The 22,446-nt window shown below is 37.7% G+C and overlaps 1 long non-coding RNA gene across 1 annotated transcript in view; it reads right to left on the bottom strand.

Annotated features, from left to right (window-relative positions):
- LOC308619048 overlaps positions 1-22,446 on the bottom strand; it is a 306,591-nt gene that overhangs the window by 110,513 nt on the left and 173,632 nt on the right. Inside the window, exon 3 of the long non-coding RNA XR_014016115.1 lies at positions 14,358-14,474. This is a non-coding gene — a long non-coding RNA (uncharacterized lncRNA). The remainder of the gene's footprint in view (positions 1-14,357; positions 14,475-22,446) is intronic.

Below are 22,446 nucleotides of genomic sequence, written 5' to 3'. Positions count from 1 at the left end.
CTTTGCATCTTGATTTTGGCAGGTCTAAAACAACATCACCTGGGGAGCCATCTGCCTCCTGTGCTTGCCCCCTAAGAGGAGAACATGGTGCTCCTATTATGTTGTTGATTGCACTGGAGCCTACTGGGTTCCTTAGGAAATGATGTGACCATATTCCAAACACAAATCTGTGGTCCCTGCCACCAGTCAGAGCATGCTGTCCCTGGGATTAATGCAATCTTCACTCAGTCACAAAGAAGACCCCTATCGTCAACAGCTGGCGTTTGGACCCATTTACCGTTGGACCATAAGGAGCCACTCCAACGTTGCGGATTTAAGAATAAGATGTGCAATATGATGTAGTGGTAGGTGGAATTTCCTAAAACCCAAGTGTCAAGAGGAACTTCTCTAAAATAGAAGGGAGAAGGTAAAAGAAAGAGGAAGATACTGTGTTTGTGTGAGCTGGTTTGTTCACTTCTCATCTTTTATGTGATGTTTTGAGGAAAGTAACTAGCATTAAACCTCACAGCGAGGGTTCTCTAGTTCACACCCAGCTTCAGGAAAGTGGAAAAGAACAGAATGCAGTTTTGCCAGAAAGTTCCATTTGTGGCACTTATGAAACCCCATCACATTAATTCATGAAATCCCCAAAGGGAAGTGACCCCATATCAGGTGCTCTCCTTTGGGAAACATCATACACAGGGTAGTTTATAGGAAAAATCCTAAGTTTCCAGCTCTCATGTACCAGAAATAGCTAGGGAGCTGAGGAAGTGGGAGCTTCTTATATTATTATTTTTCCAGAGGACTTAGCATATTTATTTTATCTGGAAATGACTTCGGGGAAAGGCAAGCTACGGCACTCTGCCTTGTCAATGTCAGAAGACTTATCATACACAAACACTCAATAATGACTTTAAAAAGTGATTATGAGTGGTGCATTGCTCGATGCAGCACACACTACAGTAATAATCCAAATTGCCTGTAACTTATGAGCATATTTGGCAACAACCACTAGTTTCCACTGTAGTGTGAAATTAACACCACAGGCTGTAGCTGTGGCATTTACTGAGCACAAGGGAGCTGATTATAGCCTCATAAATTTAAAGGCAACCTCTGCTATTACTTAATTAGAATCAGTATCTGTGCATAAATTACAGTAGCAATAACTAGTACTGTTACACTTAAAGATTTGTCAGCTTCCTTATTATACAACCACCCCTTATTTTTCCACATAAACCTATAATTTAGGGAGGTTGTAAGTTGTCTGTAAAAATGGTTCAGAGGGGATAATTGGCACATGGGATCCTGGAAGCCACTAGAGTTTTGTTTCTAAGTAAATTTTTAAAATATCAATCTTGGTCTATTGCTTTTTTTTAAAGACTAAAACTACTATATCTCTAATCCGTCCCTAGTAATAAATTGTTTTGGCTACATACGCATGTTTCAATAGCACAACACTTTATTTTAAAACTAGTGTTGTCTTGGCGCTTTTCCTTCTAGGATGTTTTTTATTATTAAAGTGTTATAAATCAAACTTTGTACACACACTCCTAATGAGCATTAGATTATTACTCTCCAAACCTATTTTTATTCTTTGCTGATGTGTATAATACTTTTACATAGTTGTAATCAATTTGCACATTTTCTTTTGGGTCCAGCTTTTAAATTTTTGGCTTAACATTTTTTTCATATGTACATGAGCCCCATCAATATAGTCCACATATGGCTCAGTATTCTACCAATTAATCTTCCAGAATACTTTAGAAAGATAAAATCATCAGAGTCAAATAATATCTTTGCATTATGCAAATATATGTTCCAGTTTAAAAGGTAATTTTTAGCCATAGGAAGAGCCAGTTGTGATAAATCATCAGGAAAATAGTTGATCAAGAATGTGCTACAAGAAAATATGAATAGACCAATCACAAGCACTGAAATTGAAACTGTGATTAAAAATCTTCCATCAAACAAAAGCCCAGGACCAGATGGCTTCACAGGCGAATTCTATCAAACATTTAGAGAAGAGCTAACACCCATCCTTCTCAAACTCTTCCAAACAATATCAGAGGAAGGAACACTCCCAAACTCATTCTACGAGGCCACCATCACCTTGATACCAAAACCAGGCAAGGATGTCACAAAGAAAGAAAACTACAGGCCAGTATCACTGATGAACATAGATGCAAAAATCCTCAACAAAATACTAGCAAACAGAATCCAACAGCACATTAAAAGGATCATACACCATGATCAAGTGGGGTTTATTCCAGGAATGCAAGGATTCTTCAATATACGCAAATCAATCAATGTGATACACCATATTAACAAGTTGAAGGAGAAAAACCATATGATCATCTCAATAGATGCAGAGGAAGCTTTCGACAAAATTCAACACCCATTTATGATAAAAACCCTGCAGAAAGTAGGCATAGAGGGATCTTTCCTCAACATAATAAAGGCCATATATGACAAACCCACAGCCAACATTGTCCTCAATGGTGAAAAACTGAAACCATTTCCACTAAGATCAGGAACAAGACAAGGCTGCCCACTCTCACCACTCTTATTCAACATAGTTTTGGAAGTTTTAGCCACAGCAATCAGAGAAGAAAAGGAAATAAAAGGAATCCAAATTGGAAAAGAAGAAGTAAAGCTGTCATTGTTTGCAGATGACATGATACTATACATAGAGAATCCTAAAGATGCTACCAAAAAACTACTAGAGCTAATCAATGAATTTGGTAAAGTAGCAGGATACAAAATTAATGTACAGAAATGCTGGCATTCCTGTACACTAATGATGAAAAATCTGAAAATGAAATCAAGAAAACACTCCCATTTACCATCGCAACAAAAAGAATAAAATATCTAGGAATAAACCTACCTAAGGAGACAAAAGACCTGTATGCAGAAAATTATAAGACACTGATGAAAGAAATTAAAGATGATACAAATAGATGGAGAGATATACCATGCTCCTGGATTGGAAGAATCAATATTGTGAAAATGACTCTACCACCCAAAGCAATCTACAGATTCAATGCAATCCCTATCAAACTACCACTGGCATTTTTAACAGAACTAGAACAAAAAATTTCAAAATTTGTTTGGAAAAACAAAAGGCCCCAAATAGCCAAAGCAATCTTGAGAACGAAAAACGGAGCTGGAGGAATCAGGCTCCCTGACTTCAGACTATACTACAAAGCTACAGTAATTAAGACAGTCTGGTACTGGCATAAAAACAGAAAGATAGATCAGTGGATCAGGATAGAAAGCCCAGAGATAAACCCACGCACATATGGCCAACTTATCTTTGATAAAGGAGGCAGGAATGTACAGTGGAGAAAGGACAGCCTCTTCAATAAGTGGTGCTGGGAAAACTGGACAGGGACATGTAAAAGTTTGAGATTAGATCATTCCCTAACACCATACACAAAAATAAGCTCAAAATGGATTAAAGACTTAAATGTAAGGCCAGAAACTATCAAACTCTTAGAGGAAAACATAGGCAGAACACTCTATGACATAAATCACAGCAAGATCCTTTTGGACCCACCTCCTAGAGAAATGGAAATAAAAACAAAGATAAACACATGGGACCTAATGAAACTTCAAAGCTTTTGCACAGCAAAGGAAACCATAAACAAGACCAAAAGACAACCCTCAGAATGGGAGAAAATATTTGCAAATGAAGCAACGGACAAAGGATTAATCTCCAAAATTTATAAACAGCTCATGCAGCTCAATAGCAAAAAACAAACAAGCCAATCCAAAAATGGGCAGAAGACTTAAATAGGCATTTCTCCAAAGAAGATATACAGACTGCCAACAAACACATGAAAGAATGCTCAACATCACTAATCATTAGAGAAATGCAAATCAAAACTACAATGAGATATCATCTCACACCAGTCAGAATGGCCATCATCAAGAAATCTAGAAACAATAAATGCTGGAGAGGGTGTGGAGAAAAGGGAACACTCTTGCACTGCTGGTGGGAATGTGAATTGGTACAGCCACTATGGAGAACAGTATGGAGGTTCCTTAAAAAACTAAAAATAGAACTACCATATGACCCAGCAATCCCACTACTAGGCATACACCCTGAGAAAACCATAATTCAAAAACAGACATGTACCAAAATGTTCATTGCAGCTCTATTCACAATAGCCCGGAGCTGGAAACAACCTAAGTGTCCATCATCGGATGAATGGATAAAGAAGATGTGGCACATATATACAATGGAATATTACTCAGCCATAAAAAGAAACGAAACTGAGCTATTTGTAATGAGGTGGATAGACCTAGAGTCTGTCATACAGAGTGAAGTAAGTCAGAAAGAGAAAGACAAATACCGTATGCTAACACATATATACGGAATTAAAAAAAAAATGTCATGAAGAACCTAGGGGTAAAACGGGAATAAAGACACAGACCTACTTGAGAATGGACTTGAGGATGTGGGGAGGGGGAAAGGTAAGCTGTGACAAAGTGAAAGAGAGGCATGGACATATATACACTACCAAACGTAAGGTAGATAGATAGTGGGAAGCAGCCGCAGAGCACAGGGAGATCAGCTCGGTGCTTTGTGACCGCCTGGAGGGGTGGGATGGGGAGGGTGGGAGGGAGGGAGATGCATGAGGGAAGGGATGTGGGAACAGATGTATATGTATGACTGATTCACTTTGTTATAAAGCAGAAACTAATAAAAATAAATATTAATTTGGGGGGAAGAGTGGACACAAACAGTCTATAGCACTACTTTAAGGGTTAAAGTTGCCAAAATCTGTCTAGCTGACTGCTCTTGACACAGTTCCTCAATAAAATTGGCAAAAGGGTGAAAAAAAAAATAAAAAATAAAAAACTAAGAAATGCCAAAAAAAAAAAAAGAATGTGCTACAGATCCATGAAATGAAATGAATCCATTATTTTTTTGGCACTACACTGTATTTTTAAATATCATTTGGCTAAATTAACAATTTTTCAACTGGGTGTTATTCTACTCTGTACATGCTACCTGTTTCATTGACAAAGTTAGAGCCACATCACTTACAAAATGAGAAATTGCATGTAGAAATGCAGGATAGCTTTCTTTCTGCTATAAATTATAGTCAATAACCTTTTTATCCTCCAAATGCATATAGTCAAGCCTTCAGTAGTACAGTATTTAAAAAAATCACATTTTCAAATTTGTCTCTGTACCATTGTTTTGAAATACATCAGGCTGATAATTTGAACTATGGGATATACTATTGCTAATACTAAATTGTTATAATTGTTGTTATTACTGTTGTTGCTGTTTTCCTTTCCAACAAAGGCTTTTCCAGCCTACCTTCCCTTGGTGGTTGCTGGGATGTGGGTATCAATGTCAGCAACATAAAGTAAACAAACACTTTTTTTCTCCATACCCAGAAATAATCATTATTTACTCTGGGCAAATGAAAAGGTAAACAGCTATTTTCAAGCCTGCACTTGACTGTCCCCAGGGATAGATTGTACAAAACTTAAAAAATTCAGGGGCAGATTTTAGCAAAGTAATTCAGCTATTAATATCACAGCTCACCTGCTTTGCTATCTAGGGTGTCTACCTGACTCCAAAACTTAAAACCTACCCACACACCATTCAGATGACAGCCAGCAAGAATGGGCTTCTGGACATTGTATCAGCATATATTGATGCCTGGGCTCATGAATTTGGCTGCTTAAGTGACAGAATTAGGTTGGCTCTGTTTAATCCCATCAAATACTTATAAGCTGTTATGATGATGAGTGGGGAAGAATATTGCTGGATGATGGCAGCTGTAATAAGTGTGTGGGTATGGAAATGCAGAGAAATTACTGCAGACAAGCTCAATTTATCCAGAGGGAGGGCAGAATATGGAATTCTGCCTGCATGGAATAATTTCTGGGCTTCTGGTATGACCTTCCTAGCTAAAAAGAAGGAAAAAAAGCTTTCTTATTTTATATTTTAGGTTAGAAGTCATCAATTAAGACACTGAAAGGCAATATAATTGCAAACAATGCTGAGGGGGTATATTTTAAGAAATTTGGACCATCTTAGTTTTGGAAGAAAAGTTAGAAGAAGGTTAAAGTTAATCCAACTCAATCCAAGTCAATAAGATAATTACAAGTATTTCATTTGTAGTAGTGTTTGGTGTGTAAGTGGGGGAAATATGTCAACATAAACCTGCACCCACAGCGTTTCCTCTTTTTACCTCTTCCTTCCTCTAATCTGCTGGGATATGAGTGAGAATGCAAATGGCTGAAGGCTGGGGAAGATAAGATAACTGAACATAATGGAGGGTGGGAGTGGAGAGGGGAGTTTGAAGAGAAGTTGGGGAGAAAAGAAAAAAGTAAGAAGGAATTCCTCACAGAGCAAGACTTTGGAGAGAGACAGGGCAAGAAGACATCCTCTAAGATGATTTATTGTGTGATGTGCTTTATAACCTCAAGGGACTACCAGGAAAAAATTTGCCTCCCTTAAAGGCTGGTTTTGAGTCAGAGTTATGTTTCTGTTGGGTATATCAGCAAGCTAAGATGGACCATAAGGGCTGCATACAGGTTTATATCTTAGAATGAATGGGCTTGGGATCCTCTGCCTTGTGCATATTTTAGCAGGAAGACACATTTAAAAACAATAGGAGGGCACACAGTCTTAGAGGAAAGAGTCAGGTAATGTCCTTTTGGGTAAGGTTGACAGATTTAGCAAATAAATCTAGGATGTCCAGTTAAATTTGCGTTTCAGATACACAACAAATAATTTTTAGCATAAATATGTCCCAAGTATTGCAGGAGACAAACTTATACTAAAATTCATCGTGTATCTGAAATTCAAATTTAACTGGACACCCAAGATTTTTACTTGCTAAATCTGGTGTTCCTACCATGGGACAGAGTCAAAGATAGGTAAGAGGGGTGTCTAATGGGCAATATCTATTCCATTTCTGAAATCAGAACGTAATTCTGGCAGTGTTACTGGTTCTCGCTCTGCTTTGAAAAAATGAGATTTTTTTTTTAGTAAGGAACATGAATGTTACTAAGTACTAGACATCTGGTAAGAAGGATAACATGTTAATATGAAACAATGAAGGCCCAAATGCATACAATTTAGAATTCATAAAAATCTATTTCTTTGAAAGCTGATTTAATACAGTTTATCACCAAAAGCTCCAAATGACTTTCTAATTTATATGAAGTAGAAATTCTATAATGTGCGTTTTTGAATCTAAGTATACATCTGCATTTATTGAATTTCCAAAACCACAGTATACTAGGAGAAGTGGTTGTCATATCAACTTTCATGTGCTATACTGAGAGAATATTTTATTTTTCTTATTTTTTAATAAAGCCAATTACATAATAAAGTCAAATAAATATTGCTGCAGAAAATGGAGAAATATATTTGGCATGTCTTCTAATGTACACGGAATGATACTAACCAATCACAGCCAGAAATATCCATTTTGGCACCTTATTACCAAAGATGTGACATACAGAAAATAACTATTAAAAGATACTGCCTTTGCTCCTTTGGTCCAATAATATCATTGAATTCATATTCTTCAAGTAGCCACAAAGTGCACCAGGCTGTGTTACATGGTATGTGAGTGTCTTCCAGGTGAGGACACTGTTTCTAGCAGCACTTGATCCATGAAATTTCTGCATATCTAAAACATTTTTTTTTCATGAAGCTTCAGCCCCTACTGACACTAATATTTTTAAATGGATGATAATGCTTACTGTAAGTTAGGAATTATGGCTTTTTCCTCTTCATAAGGAAATAGCACCTATATATGCTGTTGCCAGAGATGGCAGGTCAATTTTTACTGTCAAAAGGGCCAAATACTGTTAGCTTTTACCACGTCCATCTCCCTTTGCTTTCAAATGTCCCCTGAAAATCAGTCTGACAGTGAATCACTGTTACGTGTACACTTCCTGCAAGAGTAATGATGATGGTGGTGATTAAGAATAATAATATGAGAATGAAGGTGATGATGATGATATCAATAGGAGATACTTACTGTTTTGGTCTACTCAAGCCTCCCTTCCCACCATTCTTTTGTAATTATACCTCCTTTTCCTTTAGGAACTGCTGTCTCCCTCTCCAAATGGTTTTGGTGAATGTGTCAATTACACAGTTCAACACACTCACATATACGTGTGTGTGTGTGTGTGTATGTATATATGTATGTATATACATCTCAGAGATGGGTTCAGCAATGTTCAAGTGACTCAAGCCAGACCAACCTGAGTTTTAAGAACTTGTGCTTTTGTGAATGTGTCTTCAAAGACCCAGTAAGACACTTCATAGACACTGAATGAAAAAGATGTCTTCTCTTTCCTCTGGAGTTACTAAACTGAAATTATGAAGACCTAAAGTTGTCTCTGGTCATGTCCCTGTTCCAATTTAATAACTCATTTACAGTAGGGATCACAAAGCCAATGGTCGTTAGGGAAGCAGATGTGATACTCTCAAACTTCCTGGAGTCTCTAAGGCCAGTTCTTTACCTCAACACCCCACCCTAGCTCCATGACACATGAACCAATAAATTCCATTTTTTCTTAAGCTAATCTAAGGATTAAATAATATAGCTACCATTTATCAAGAACTAAGTTAGTGCTCTAAATTATATATTGATATGACATATATATGTAGAGTTAGAGCTTTTATGCATACCAAAACTCTAGGTTATAAGTGTCAGAACACCATTGTAACCATTATTCTCAAAATACATAACTGGATACAAATTATTTTTAAAAATAATACTTTTTCTCCTACTGTCTATTCAAAATGTACAAAGAACAGTATGGAGGTTCCTTAAAAAACTAAAAATAGAACAACCATATGACCCAGCAATCCCACTACTGGGCATATACCCTGAGAAAACCATAATTCAAAAAGAAACATGTACCACAATGTTCATTGCAGCACTATTTACAATAGCCAGGACATGGAAGCAACCTAAGTGTCCATCAACAGATGAATGGATAAAGAAGATGTGGCACATATATACAATGGAGTATTACTCAGCCATAAAAAGAAACAAAATTGAGTTATTTGTAGTGAGGTGGATGGACCTAGAGCCTGTCATACAGAGTGAAGTAAGTCAGAAAGAGAATAATACTGTATGCTAACACATATATATGGAATCTAAAAAAAAAAAATGGTAATGATGAACCTAGTGGCAGGGCAGGACTAAAGACGTAGACATAGAGAATGGACTTGAGGATACGGGGAAGGGGAAGCTGGGACGAAGTGAGAGTGGCATGGACATATATACACTACCGAATGGAAAATAGCTAGCTAGTGGGAAGCAGCCGCATAGCACAGGGAGATCAGCTCGGTGCTTTGCGATGACCTAGAGGGGTGGGACAGGGAGGGTGGGAGAGAGACAAAGAGGGAGGAGATATGGGGATATATGTATGCATATGACTGATTCACTTTGTTGTACAACAGAAACTAATACAGTATTGTGAAGCAATTATACTCCAATAAAGATGTTAAAAAACAAACAAACAAACAAAAAAACAAAATGTACTCAGGAAAAGAGACTATCTCTTTGTGGATTGTTTCAGCAAATTCTCAGGGAAGATTCTAATTGGCTAGACTTGGGTCATCTGCCTATATCAGAACGAACCACTGTAGCCAAGTACTCTGGTCCCCTGGGTCATGTGAGCATTCCTATTGTCAAACCTTGTAGAATAAGAATAGGAAAGGGTGGTTCCCTAAAGACATGCTGGGCAGGCCAAGAAAATAAATGTATCACTACAACAGCATCATTTCATTTGTTCTTCCTTTTCATTCTTATGAAGTAATATCTACCTTTATTTTGCAGATTAGAAAAATAGCCTTATAAAAAGTCAGTCAGGGCTTCCCTGGTGGCGCAGTGGTTGAGAGTCCGCCTGCCAATGCAGGGGACACGGGTTTGTGCCCCGGTCCGGGAAGATCCCACATGCCGTGGAGCAGCTGGGCCTGTGAGCCATGGCCGCTGAGCCTGCGTGTCCGGAGCCTGTGCTCCACAACGGGAGAGGCCACAACAGTGAGAGGCCCACGTACCGCAAAAAAAAAAAAAAAAAGTCAGTCATTTGCTCAAGTAACTTGGTTAGTAAAGAGAAGTTGGCTTTCAAACCCAGGTCTATCTGATTCCAAAGCTCCCTGATACTGTCTGGGAAGATAATGGCAGGAGGGCTTCACTGGTACCTGATTGCCTGTGGTGACTGCAGCAGAGAAGCTGGCACATGGCTGTGTGGGGTTATGGATTGAACATCTGGGAAGAATCTGCTCATCAGATTTGGAACCAACCAGTTCCTGTCCAGGAAAGTGGATGAGGTGACTATATGAAGAAAAGGAGTTTCAAGTTGTGCTTAATGGAGACAGCAGGCTCCACAGATGGAGGACAGGGGGCAGCAAGATTAGTTCATCAGACAGACAGTCAAATGCCAAATTAGAGAGGAGGATGGTTGAAGCAAAAGGATTTGGATGAATCTGGGCAGCCCTAAGGAAGTGAACTCAGGAGGCAAGTTATAAGCACAGCACTTCCTAAGATGATCCTAAAAATTATTTACTTTCTATTGGTTCCTAAAGAAGTTTGAAACATTCAATTCCTCCCAGAGTCAAGAGTCATCATCCAGGAACGAATTTTCACAACATTTAACCACAAATTAAAATGTTAACCTTTTCGTTGCTGGAGGCATGAGAGGAACCTATGAGGGCAGTCAGGGCATCAGGGCACAGAAGAGGAGTAAGTGGGAACGTGGGGCAATGGCTGGTTACTGATTAGCAGGGTAGCATTCCCATATTTTAACAACTAGTATGACCATCATGGGTATTTGCCTATTGACTAGAAGCTTTGACTTCACCCCTTTCCTCATGAGATTCTGGAGCCAGCAGCTACTTTTCACTACAACCCTCCACTTCTTGCTGCCAGGCTTCTTGGGAGTCTGGTCTATTCCAGGTACACCAGAAAAAAAGAGGCTGAAATCCAGACATACAACGGTTCAAATGTGGCCAAAGCAAGTTCTTAACATTTTCTAGACATGAAGGCATTTCTCTGATGTTTGTTCTCATTAATCTTGCCTTTTTGTCCTTTTCTCAGTGTCTATGTCTCCATACTTCACTAGGGGCTGAAGTTGAACTAAAGGCTCACACCAGACGCTCATGCATATTTCTGCATGTGTACTTGAAAGGAAACCCTTTGAAAGGAAGTGGTCCCTACTAGGCCAAAGCTGTGGGAGGAGAAAGTAAAGTCTGAAAGGTTGAAATGAAGGACAGAGATACAGACAGGTACTGCAGAAGAGTTGGGAGGAGACTTGGGGAGAGAGTTGGGATGTCAGTTACATCCATTAGAGTTAGGCAGAAATGCAACAGGTCATGCCCAAATGAATTAGAAAAATCAGTGGTGTACAACAACTGGGAGTTATATAGGAAACAGAATCCAGGATGCAGAAAAGTGCATAGAAACCAGATTTCAAGATCCTCAGTGGAAGCAGAGAAGTAGAGAGATATTGCACCACAGTCAAGATATGTTATGAGCTGAGCTGCAGAGAACCTGGTATCTCAGCCCCCATGGCACTTAAATTCTTACGTTCATATAGGTCTCCCCCAAAGAGAGGTAGATGAAGTCAAACTGGATTAGATTAGACTGGATTAAATTGGAATGGATTGGACTAGACTGGATTGAATTGAATTGAATTGAATCGACCTCCAGTGGCTGAAGAGACAGGCAGTTCTCAGTAACTATAGCCAGAGAGTCAGAGAAGAAAAATCACACAACTTTCCACAGTCTGAGAACAGGTTGGAAGGGGAAAAAGAAAACATTTGATTTCTTAATCACAGGTTTTGGCCCCAAGCATCTTGTGTTTAATGTCCGAAAAGACTATCTGGTCTGCCAACTTTCTGTTTTGCGCGACTGCCCAAATGGGTTACAGCTGTTCAGTTTGAAAGCTCCTGATTCTAAACCAACTATGTATCTTGTTCTTATGATGTGAATGCCCTATGAACACTTATGTTCTTTTCTGGAGGAATTTCATATCTTCCCTTTCAGAAATCAATTCTTCTTCAATAAGCCAGAGTTGCACATGTCCCCAAATTCTGTTACTACAGGAGTTAGTCATCATAGAATCCTTTAAGGCTTTCACTTCTAGTGTCTGCAGACACGTTTTCCCCAGGATCTCAGAGTACATCTACACGAGGACAATCCAACAATATGTCCAGGAATATGCTGAGGTTTGCCAGAAACACAGTAAAAAAGACTTTTCTGGTTGAGTTCTTTTTGCATTTCTTCCTTTATTTTTTGCCTCTTTGTCCCTATACATAGAAACCTTCTGAGATTTCCTTACAAATCTAATGAAGCTGAGATGGCTATATATTGACCATCTACCATATAAATAATGTTAGAGCTCAGCTGGGCATGAGACATGAAGTTTTATGGGTCATATATAACCAAATATAGCTAGAAGGAAAGGAAGACTAGAGCTGGGACCTTATAAAGTTCAGTTCCAGGGCCAGGGGCTGAAGGGTTTCTGTTCTAGAAGTCATCTCCAGTGGAATGCAGGAAGAATTCTACTCTAGAAGTTACTTTAATGGTTATCAGTCCATTCCAGTAGGCTGGTGGACAAACAAAATTGAAAAGTCACAGAAGGCTTAGATGCATGGAAAAGGCAGTACCAGTGGAACCAATTGGGTAGCATCTTCATCCAGTTCTACATGTGCATTCAGTATTCTAGCCACGTTTTTGAAAAAGAAACAGCATAAGCAAGGAAGGCCAACTGCTCTTACAGCCACTCTTTTGGATTCAGAGGAGCATTCTAAATAGAATTAGCAATAGAAACTGAAAGAGAAAACCATGAGAGGGAGAAGGTAGGAGCAAGGTCTTAGTGTTAATATTGATGCCTAATCTAAAGAATAAATAAGTAAACAGAATTAGCATACCAAAATCTGTCCTGGATATGGTTTTCAGCAAAAGACACTGGATTCTACGTAGGATCCTAGCAACACCCAGATCTCACTTGGAAAGGGCCAAGGCTATTCACAATTAGGATCAAGAGAGGAATTGGCCCTACAGGTCTTAGGAATTAGGGCACCAACTCTGAGCAACCAGAGAATGCAGAGGTAGTAAAACAAGGAAGGTGCTGCCAGTTGGCTCATTCCAAATACCGTGATGTAGGTCAACATCAAACAAGAAACAGTAAAGTATTAAGGACACAGTGAACACCAAAATTTGATAGTGTGGATCTTTCAAATTAGTGATTCTCAATGTTTAGTATGCACAAGAATCATCTGAGGATCTTGTCTAATTGTAGATTCTGATTCAGTAAGTCTAGGGGAGGGCTTGAGGTTCTGAATGTCTAAGAATTTCCCAGGGGATACTCTTGCTGCTGGTCCACAGGAGACACTGTGCCTAGAAGGGTCTAGAGCAATGGTTCTCAACTTTGGGTGCTTATTAGCTTTAAACAATGCTGATGCCTGGGTCCCATTCTCAGAGACTCTGATTTAATTGGTCTGGATTGGGCTATGTTTTCTGATGGTCTAAAAGCTCCCCCAGGTAATTCCATTTAGGAATCCATTTAGGGCCATTTCAATTGGTTCTCCAATGGATTTTAGGACAATGTTTTTGTTTTTAAAAAATTTTAATCCGACCAATAAGTTCTCTATTGCTAGTTACAGGTGTTTTAAGTGTTTAGAGTCCTAGGCACTCTGGGTATTTTTTCAATCCTGACACATTTCAGGATAGTAAATCCTGTTTAATGTTTTGTTTTGTAATTTGATTTGATAGTGATAACATTGTGTAACTCAGAGATTTTTTTGTTTCATTTGCCTTTAACTTTTTTTTTTAACCTACTGTAAAAAGAACCTTAGAGTAATAGGTAGATGCGAAATTTATATTTTCCCTTTCTTTTAAAACCAGTTCTTGGCTTCAGCAGTCTTCCCACAGCCCTCTCCTATTGTGTTCATTAACTTGGGTTGCTTGGATTGCACCCTAATGATGTGTTTGTTCTCTTATTACCCTCACAGACTCGAGCCAACTCCAAGAGCACATTCTTAGGAAGCTGATGCCTTTGTTTAATTCTGCATATTTCTTCTCTTAGAGAGAAAAGGCAAGTGAGGACAGTTATCAGTTACAAGATGTGTGGAACACATAGATAGTCTAGCACTCTACTGGGAAGATCCTTTGTGTGAAGAAGATCCAGTAACTTTCCACTTACATCATCTATTCTCTCAAATCTTGCTCCTTCCCAACCTCCCTACCTCCCTACCTCCTCCACTCCCATTCCACCCCTACTTTCTATCATCCCAGAACAGAAGGATTCCATCAATTAAAAGATTGACTTATGAGGCCTTTGATTCTCTATTAAGCTGATTTTTTTTTCTTACTTACTGTTGTTCTGTAGCATTTCAGAAACTACTTCATCTAGGCACGATGCCTACAATTGGGGTTGGCTGCGACCAAAGGAATCTTGGTTTTATCCTCTGGGTATGAAAAGCTTGGTTTCTCCTAGGCAGAGATGAGTTCAATATAAGTGTGCTTTTCTTTACAAGATTGTTTTAAAATAAATATTTAATACAAAGATATAATGTTGTTTCTCAGAGGACCTTGCTATGCACTGATTTTCAGACTACAGATCATTACCCATTCGTGGACTGTGAAATAAATTTGGTGATTCTTGACCAGCACTGTCTTTAATAGATGAGGATGGAGGATAGAAGACAAAATATCAGAGAATATCTCACATTGTATGTGTAAGAACCTTTTTTTGACACACAAATTTTTCACACAAATTTTTACTGTGAGTTGTGTTTAAAAGGATTAACAGCCACTGTCCCAAAGCAATCATCCATCAGTCCACCTTTACTCAAAGTCTTCCTAAACTATGATAATGCAATGATAACTTATTATGATTTTAAAATCTTCAGATATCAGCCTGCTGTTTTGGCACAAAAAGGCAATAGGGGTGTGTGTGTGTGTGTGCGTGTGTACACACACACCTCTCATAGATTAAAACCCCAAATTTCCATTTTTAATCAGATTTAAACACTGGATTTTATTTATTTCACTTTTATGCAGTCTCCTCATTGCCTATTGGGCTTCCTAACCGCAGAGCTTTTTCTCCTCTGCAGTTTACATTTATTTTTTCCCCAATCACTTCGAGACCCTCTTTAAAGTTTTTTGAAGCTGTATTTTCCTTTTTAGGAGAAAGGAAACATCAGTAGTTCTTATAATCAAAGGGTCAAAAGGAAGTGAAATCCCATAGTTCAGTAGGGTTCTGGACTGCTGCTACCTCTGAAAGTTCACAAAGGCTTCCCAAGGGATAGAATGATTTGAAGGGAATCAAATTGGATCCTCATCCTTCACATATTTTCTTTCCTAAAATTGATTGGACTGGGAACATGTAAGAGTCAAACCATCCCTTTCACAATTGTCCTCTTCCACTTTACAAAAAGGTAGCATACGTTCCACTGCATCTTAATATGGTGCACTGCTCCAGGCGTAAAAACTCATAAGACTGAATGAATTCAAAACACGGGTGTCGGTTTGGGAAAGTGAATGACCTTAATAACTGAATAACAAACCCGTGTGCATATCAGGTAATTTCCAAGTCATGCTTTCCATAAATTGAAAAAGCAAAACTGTGTTGTCAGATTCTAGATCATCAAAAATAATTTTTCAAAATACATCATGTGATTTTTGACAAATAGATCAAAAGGAGTTCCAAAAAATGAGTGACATTATTGTAACAAAAGTCTATGTATTCTCATCTACTTAATAGGTAAGCCCTTATTGATTACATCTATAAAAGTAAAAAACCTAGAATAAAAAATATGCTGAGCCTTTTCTCATTCTGGAAATGAGAAGTACTTATTCATGATAATGTGAATTAATCAGGAAAAATGACTATATCCATCTCATTAAATGATTCATTTTCAATACACTTCCACATTTTATATTTAATACTTCTCAAAATTTGTGACACATTTATACTGTTTTGAGTAACTGGCTGTTACTAATGATCACAATGATAAATCAATAAAAATAAATTTAACCTTTAGAGCCTTAGAGTTACAGGAAATATATTGCTATTTCAATTTACTTTCATATATATTTTTTAGAGTTAATCAATAAAGACAATTAATTAAAGACTTCCCAGTGTAGGGAATTCCCTGGTGGTCCAGTGGTTAGGACTCCCTGCTCTCATTGCCAAGGGCCCTAGTTTGATCCCTGGTAAGGGAACTAAGATCCTGCATGCTGTGCAGCATGGCCAAAAAAAAAAAAAAAAAATCATAATAAAATAAATAAATAGAACATCAATATTATTTAAACAAAAAGACTTTCCAGCCTAAATATATATTACATTAGGATAAAATTCAGAGGGGGGAAATGCAATGAAAATATACTACTAAAGATAGCTTACTCATGTATTTTTTAATGGATGGTAATAGGTATAAATTCATATTATATTTAGATTCCACTGGATAAATTTTTTAAAGTGTTGCAATAGTTTAATTTTACATGTGATACTTATATCTTTTGCAGTTATTTAATCTTTTGAGAGGCCGCTCTCAACTTCTGAGATGCTTTGCATTCTATCTATGCAATGTTTATCTCTCTAAAGAAACTCACTTTAACCTAAACAAAAAATCTTTTGACAAATAAAATTGCATACTTAAAATATAAAAAGGGGTATTTATTGAAAGTAAGTTTTCAAATTTTTTAGGAGGAACATAAACAAAAATATTTAAGGTCACTGATCTAGACTTCTCACAGCCTATTATTGTCAGAAATCTGTAAGGTCATCCCAATATAAGAATATGTATTTCTTCTACAAAATTGTTTTATGAATATTCTATGCTATACTTTTCCTAAGGGTAAAGTATATGCTGAATACAGCCTCTCATCACCCAGACTAGTCTTAGTTGGCACGCTAAAACTGGCTGGAGTAGTAACTAGCAACATTGACCAGAATAAGCAACACAAAATGAACTTCACAACAACTTCATAATTCAGGATGCATTTAACAGATGGAGATGATTATCAGTATGGGACATTTGGTATTAAAATATTTTAACCAATTCTTGATAACTAGGCAGCCTCTTTTGGGAAGTACATGCACCATCAACTGGTAAACGAAATGAAAAAAATTTCAAAAAATGTTAAAAGTCATAATTTGTTCCACTGTTCAAGATCTTGCACTGAACACATATATTTATTGCCTTTTCTCAGATATCCCTTAAAATGATGGCAGAGATACATAAAGGTATTTTCCCTAATAACAAAGGAAATGGATGTGGGGGAACACTAATGGGTGAGAGTTTTTAAAACTTTCTGAAGAAACAAAAACCAATGGAAACAAATAGAGGAAGCTATATTTTCAGAGGGTACCTCAGCCAAACAGGGAGTCAGGCAAAACCCCAAAGAGGCTATGGATTCAAAAGTGAAAAAGTGCAGGAAAAAGAGGGGATTACATTGAAAATCGATGCAATGAACTGCTACCCTATTATCTTTCTCCAGGTAGAACTAAATAAAAGGGTATTTCTTTAAGAAAATGTTGGGAAGGAAGAAAACTTTTCTCTACTTTTCTAGGTTCTTCTCGCTGGTCTAAGAATTAAATTGACAAGACCCAGATTAACAGGAGAAAATAAAATTTAATTTTGTATGTATGGCAACCCTACATACATGAGAGGGTCAGAGAGTCCACATACACAAGAAGTTCAAAAACAGAAAGGTAAAATAATCCACATGCCAAAGTGACACATTTTGAGAAGACTGTTCTGAACCCCTACAAAAGAAATTAATTTTTTCTAGTTTTTATTTTTGTTCTCTTTTGATCTCTTTTTGAATTATCTCTTTCTATGTGAGTCAAATTTTCCTAGTTTAATTTTAGTTAGCTTAATTACATTTCATGTTGCAGGCTTTCCATGAATGCTTAATGATCCTTGGTTATCTGTTCTCATGTAAGCATAGGTGAGATTTTGCACAGTAAAGGAAACCATTGACAAAACAAAAAGACAACCTACTGAATGGGAGAAAATATTTGCAAACGAAATGACCAATAAGGGGTTAATATCCAACATATGTAAACTGCTCATACAACTTAACGTCAAAAAAACAAGCAACCCAATAAAAAAATGGGCAGAAGACTTGAATAGACATTTTTCCAAAGAGGAAATGCAAATGGCCAACAGTCACATAAAAAGATGCTCAACATCGCTAATCGTCAGGGAAATATAAATCAAAACCACAATGAGATTTCACCTCACACCTGTCAGAATGGCTATCATCAAAAAGAACACGAATAACAAATGTTGGCGAGGGTGTGGAGAAAAGGGAATCCTTGTACTCTCCTGGTGGGAATGTCAATTGGTGCAGCCACTGTGTAAAACAGTATGGAGGTTTCTCAAAACTCTAAAAATAGAACTACCACATGACACAGCAATTTCACTCCTGGGTACATAGCTGAAAAAAACAAAACACTAAATTGAAAAGATACATGCACCCCAATGTTCATAGCAGCATTATTTACAATTGCTGAGATATGGAAGCAACCTAAGTGTCTATCAACAGATGAATGGATCAAGAAGATGTAGTACATATATTGATATATATATACATACATATACACACACACACACAATGGAATACTACTCTGTTATAAAAAAGAATGAAATTTTGCCATTGGCAACAGCATGGATAGCCTTGGAGGGTATTATGCTAAGTGAAATAAGTCAGAGAAAAATAAATACTGTATGATATCACTTATATGTGGAACTGAACAATACAACAAACTAGCGAAAATAACAGAAAAGAAACAGACTCACAGAAATAGAGGACAAACTAGTGGTTACCAGTGGGGAGAGGGAAGGGGGAAGGGGCAATTTAGGAGTAGGAATTAAGAGGTATAAACTATTATGTATAAAATAAGCTACAAGGACATATTGTACAACACAGGGAACATAGCCAATATTTTATAATATCTATAAATGGAATATAACCTCTGAAAATTTTGAATCACTATACTGTACACCTGTAACTTATAAAATATTGTACATCAACCACAGCTCAATTAAAAAATAAACAAAATAAAATAAAATTCAGGAAAATCTAAAAAAAAAGGTGATAGAAGGGCTGAGCAGAAGCTCTGTGTATGTGAATGGGGTTTGCCAATTACAAGGTTTTGCTTTAGGCTAAACAAATTAGGAAGCAGCTTTTACACTTGGACAGGCCCAAATTTCAGAGTAAGGAGGACTTTGCTCTGGGGTTTTAATAGCCATGTTTGAACGTACATTGGGAAAACTTCTAAGATTATAGGACAAAGAGAAAAAGAGACAGAAAAATATGAGAGTAAAGAAAAATGAAAATAAAGATTTACTTAGGAGGTCCAATACCTATCTGATTTAAATTTCAGAAAGACAGAATAGAGAAAATGAAAGGGAAAATTTCAGAGAAACAGAAGTAAATTTTCTAGACCTAAAGAAGAACATGGATATCTATATGAATGGATCTCTTGAGTGCCCAGCTGAATGAATGGATATGGCCCTACAGACACACCACCATAATATTTCAAAAGATCAAGGATAAACCAAAGATCCTAAAAGCTTTCAGGTCATGTACAAAAAAAACCCCCAATAAACAGTGGCCCCAATTTTTCATCAGCAACTGAATGCTAGAAAACTAAGCAGTGCTGTCAAAGTCTGAGAGGACTACATTCAGCCAAACTATCAATCCTGTATGAAGACAGAATAAACATATTTAGAGGAATGGGAGACTCAGAATTCTTGCCTCCCAGTATTCTTTCTAGGAAGTAGCCTGAAGATAGACTTGTGATATTGTGATTTATAAGAAATATATATTTAGCCCCCATCCCGGTTCCTGGCATAGAGCTCCTAAAACCCTTCCTAAATGATGAAAGCAAAAAGGTGTCTTTTGTTATCTGAAGGGATTGACTTTAGGAAAGCACTTAAAGATGGGGGCTGGTTGCCAGGAGAACCAACCTTGTGATTAGAGGGTTGGAACTTTCGGTCCCACCTCCACCCCCAACATCTGGGAAGAAAAGAGGCACTAGAAATTGAACCAATCATCAAGGCCAATGATTTAATCAATCATATTCATGTAATGAAGCCTCGATAAAAACCCAAAAGGAGAGAGTTCGGAGAGATTCCAGGTTGGTGAACATGAGAGATTTGGGGAGAGTGGTGAGCCTGGAGAGAGCATAGAAGCTCCAGGCTTTTCCCCATACCTTGCCCTATGCATCTCTTCCATCTGGCTGCTCCTAAGTTTCCTTTTATACAAATCTGGTAATCTAGTAAGTAAAATGTTTCTCTGAGTTCTGTGAGCCACTCTAGCAAATTAAACCTGAGGAGGAGGTCTCTGGAACCTCTGATTTATAGCTGATTGGTTAGAAGCACAGGTGACAACCTGAGCTTGTGATGGGTGTCTGAAGTGGGGGTGGGGAGGAGCAGCCTTATGGGAATGAGCCTTTAACCTTCAGGATCGGATGTTATCTCTGGATAGTGTCAGAATTGAGTTGAATTATAGGACACCCAGCTGGTGTCAGAGAACTGTTTGTTGGTGATGTGGGAACCGCTCCGTGCACACACACTTTAGAAATTGTCTCAGAACACCTTTTAGACTTCAGGAAAATGTGAGAGTAAACACCGAAAGAAGAAAACATGGGATCCAGGAAAACAATAAATCTAATCCAGAGGAAGGGAAGGGAGGAGAAGGGAAGTCCTGAGATGATAACTTCACAACAGGAATAAAACAAACCTCAGATTCTGGGAGATCTCTGTGGGAAAACAGAGAAAGTTGAAAGGCTTCCAATTCCTCTCAACCTTTCTCCTATCATGGCACAGATAAAAATGGTAACCTATATCAGGCACACTGGAGTAAATGGAGGAAGCTGTATGAACCTGGAAGCCAACCTCTGTATGTTCTGTGAGCCTTGGGCCCCCCTGGCTGAGTGGAGGGCTGACTGACCAAGAACCTGGCTGACGTGGAAGCCATTCATGAAGTCAGTTGTTGGGAATTTCTAAATTACACAGTGTGGTTAAAAGCTTGGAATAACTTCATTATATAATTGGTGGCTTATTTTTTTAGAGAGAGAACCCAATCAAACTTTTGACAGGAATTATTTCTTTGGTGTGACACTGACTCATAGAGGAAAAAAATGTAATCTGAGGACACTATTTGACTCTTCGCAGCAGAAAATATTTACGTAGTCATAATATGATATTATTACTTATTGATTTTCACCTTTTAGAGTCAACAAGGGTAAATAAATCAAGGGAAAAGATATAAAATGTAAATATTCTTAGTATTGACAATATTAAAAGAAAGATATAACTGATGAAGATTGAGAGGTAAAAAGAGGATGAGGATCGTGAAGGGAGGACTAATGACTTTATCTTACGCATTTGGGAACCAAGAGATACTGTCTATAAAGTGAGAGCCTTCCCTCAGATTTCTGCCATTGCCCTCAGTTACTGAGTTCCCAAAGAAGAAGAGTACCAAGTCTTACTTTTTGGATGTTCTTGACTGAGAGAGAAGCAATAGGAAAAGAAGCACCAAGGCGCCAAAAGGTAGAAATTAAAAGCAACTGAAAATGACATTGGAAAAGTTTGCAAGAAAGGAAAAGACTTAAGGAAGAACGATTTCACATTTCTGTTGCCAAATTGCTATTAGGAATTAAATAAATGCTAAATGCTGAGAGAGAGAGAGAGAGAGAGAGACTGTCTGTGATTTATTAAATAAGAAACAGATTTAAAAATCCTCTTTGAAGATTCATGGAGGGACTATGAGAGTAGGAGAGACACAGGAGGTCAGTAGTGATACAAGATAGCTAAATTCTCATGATTCATGGCAGGAAGTCAAAAGGCAATGTCTAATTTTGATATAATAAGAAACTGCACCATAAGCATACAATTTAGACATATGGAGTAACCACCAGAAGTAAAAATTGAAGAACTTTCCTACTGTGTCTCCAGTACCTAGAATAGCAACTGGCTGATTGTAAGTGCTCAATAAATATCTGCTGAAAGAATGAATTTGCTGAATAATGTGCAGGAATGGGGGAGGGGATAAGGGAACTTGACACTGTTGCTTACATTTATTATAAGCCTGCAATAGTTCCATTTGCCCCTCTTTCCTTACAAACAGAATTCAGATTTCTACTCTGCAGAGAATGTGATCCCATCTCTAACAAGAAGTATGTCTTGATTAGTCTAATGAATCATGGTAATCCTACATCTCTAACCAGTGACTGGATTAAAGGATGTCATATGGCCCAGTTCTGTCCAATGAGATATTAAAGGAGGATTCTTGGAAGACTGCTTTCCTCTTCTCTCTCTCAAAATTGGCATGTCTGAATTTGATGCCTGGACTGTATAACCACCAAGAAGAAGCTAGACTGAGGAAAAAGCTAACATCCACAGAATGGCAGGGCATGGAAAGAACCTGAAACCTTCCTGACATC

This window comes from Mesoplodon bidens (genome assembly GCF_964165515.1).
Source record: "Mesoplodon bidens genome assembly, chromosome: 6".
Taxonomy (NCBI): domain Eukaryota; kingdom Metazoa; phylum Chordata; class Mammalia; order Artiodactyla; family Ziphiidae; genus Mesoplodon; species Mesoplodon bidens.
Note: the sequence above shows the minus strand (reverse complement) of the source record. Positions and strands in the feature narration are given on the sequence as shown.